This window comes from Cynara cardunculus, assembly GCF_001531365.2.
Source record: "Cynara cardunculus var. scolymus isolate 2C chromosome LG 2, CcrdV1, whole genome shotgun sequence".
NCBI lineage: Eukaryota > Viridiplantae > Streptophyta > Magnoliopsida > Asterales > Asteraceae > Cynara > Cynara cardunculus.
This window is the reverse complement of record NC_037529.1, coordinates 45,995,568-45,998,684: the sequence shown is the minus strand read 5'-3', so window position 1 is coordinate 45,998,684 and position 3,117 is coordinate 45,995,568.

Here is a 3,117-nt window from a genome sequence, read left to right as displayed (position 1 = left end):
CATCAAGCAAACGTGTGCAACAGCTTCAGCTTCTTCCTCTTCATCGGTTAGGTTTAACCAGTGATCATCTTCAGCTTCTTACCGGCTTTCTACAGTTTACAGCAAAGTGGCCCAGCTTGCCACAGTTATAGCACTTTGTGTGGTCATCCGCTACGCCTTTTACAAACTTATTCTTTTCTTCCGGCTTTTTCTCATACTTCTTTTCAAATCTCTTTTCTTCATATTTCTTCTTCTCGCCAAACTTATCTTTAAATTTATATCTTGAGCCGGACGAGAATCTTTGATTGTTCGAGTGCGGCCGTTTCTGAAACTTCTTTTGGAATGCTTTAGTCAGCATCGCCATGGCATGTTTTATTTCAGACATTTCAGAGTCCGAATCCGAGCTATTACTTTCTTCATCTGCAGATTCGCTTGATTGGCTTATTTGCTTTATTTGCTTCCCAGATCTGCTCTTTGCTTTCTTCTCAAATACGAAAGCTAAAGGATCAGCAACTTCCTTCTCTTTCTTCTTTTTGGAATCTCGGATCTCCAAAACTTCTTCCTCGTTCTGCTTTAGAGTTTCATAAACTTCATGTATGTCACTATCAGATAATGATTTGTTGAATCTGATATGATTAGCATAAGGTTTCCACTCTGGTTGAAGATTGCTGAGGAATTTAACATTTATCTCTATAATAGTTTTAGAGATTCCATTCTTGGTCAACTCATTTAGCAGTCTGGTAAGCCTATCATAGACATCATCAAGGCTTTCACCATCTTTACCCTTAAATTCTTCATATGTAGATATACAATTTGTAATCTTCAACTGAGTTCCCACTTTGGATCCTATCATCATCTTTTCAATCTGTACCCACATGCTGTGACCAGATGATTTATGACTGTCAACACTACTACATATATCGTTGGTTAGTGCTTGTATCATGTAGGACTTGCAAAGCACATAAGCATGGGCTCTCTCCTTCTCTTGTGCAGTGTATCTGATCTTCTCCTTGATGACTTTTTGAGCAGGTCTGCCTTCTTCTAGAACAGCAGGTGTCTCTCTATAGAACACAACAGAAACTTCCATCAAGGACTCCATAATCAGATCACCTTCTTTCATTCTCTCTATGAAATTGAGGAATCTATCCCTCCATTGGTTATAATCTCCTCTAAACAGCACTGGTGGATTGGTGTCAGTACCAATAGCCATTGCTTCTCTTGAACTCATTTTATCAGTTGTGTATGATGTAAGATCAACTGCAGTTCAAAATTTGTATTAAAGGATCAGTATTCAAAAATATATCAAATAAATCTCAAACAAGAATATGCACACATTCAAGACTTAGAAAAATTTAAGCACACAAGCTTATCCGGATTAGAAATCCGGTCAAGCTTATCCGGATTAGAAGTCCGGTCAAGCTTATCCGGATTAGAAGTCCGGACAACAAGATAGACTTGAATTACCAACTAAGACAAGTTATCCGGATTAGATATCCGGACAACAAAGAGCTTTAAATCACACAGATATCACGTAATGAGGAAAAGAAATCCAGTGAGTTGCAACACTTAGTCAAAATTTAAGCAATAATCAAATTTCAATACAGACAAGGCAAAACTCAATACGGACAAGACAAAACTCAATACGGACAAGGCACAAAATTCAATATGAATGAGAAATCTCAAATCGGACGATTTCAACACTTAGTCAAATTTGCAAAATGAAATACGGACGTAAAAAGTCAAAAAGTCAACAAGTCAAGTCAACTAAGTCAACCAAGTCAAATACGATTAAGTCCGCTTAAAATCAAATCGGTCAAATAGTCAAAAAGATTTAAATCAATCATAAATGAAAGTCAAAGTCCGTTCAATAATCCGATCAAGAAGTCAAGGTCAAAGTATGATCAATCAAACTGTTCAAATAGACAAAATTTGATCACTCAAATCACATACAAGTTCAATTAAATCACTCAGTACTACACTTAAATCGCTCACAAACTCGCTCAGGTTACAACCGGACTTCGAATAATTCGCACAATTAACAAAATAAATCGCACAATACACAAACAACGTACCAAGAGGATTAACCTAAATCGCTCACTAAATCGAACAAGAATCCAACGATTTACCTTTAATCCGATTAAGACTTACCCGGTTTAACCTAATCCGCACAAAATCAATTCACAAGAAAAATCACAAGTCTTAAATCGAACAAGCTATAGGCGATTTACACTTAAATCGATTAAGAGTTATCCGGACTAATATTCAAGCAAAAATACAATTTTAACACTTTTTCACCAAAAAATGGATCAAAACTTGAAAAAATATGAATTTTTTGAAGAACACCAGCAGATTTTGTAAACTCAAAATTCGATCAAAACAAGTTCGAAACTTGTTTAAAAAAATCAATGTGAATCAAAGTTGTACTAAATGAAATTGCGAATTCAGTGATGTAGATTTTATCAATTAACAGTAAAAAACCAAGCGATTTAAGCCAAAAATTCGATTATGGATTGAAGAACTCGATGAACAGATGAGGAAGAGCAAGAACACAGATTGATTAATCCTCTAAATTATGTGCAAAATTCTTGATAAAATTGTTTAATCCTCTAATCAAATTGTTGCAGCTTGCTCTGATACCAATTGAAAATGCCTAAAATCATACAAATCTGATTATGATCTTCAAGAATTAAGAACAAGTTGAAGATTAGAGAGAAATGATCACAAAATATTTCTTTGTATTTCTTGAGAGAATTTACAACACTAATCAGAATGATTACAGAATTGTTACTGACAATTACAAGGCTAATGACTATTTATACTAAGGAAAACATTAAATCTATCTATTACAAAGCTTAATAAAAGGAGAATTTGAATACAACAATAACGCATATACTTGAACCCAACAGTGTTCAAATATCAAGGTCCCTGTTTTCCCGCGTTCTTGAAATACCCACAAAAACAAACCTAGGGCTTGATGGATACACCCCTCTCCCATCTGGGGATGAAATCATTGCTTTCCAAAAATTCTTGGGGTACAACAAGGCTATCCAGTACCCGTCACAATACCGTCGCCAATACCTACCTCCAATATGGAATACACTGTTCACATTGGTCAACAGATCACTAACAGGGAAGATT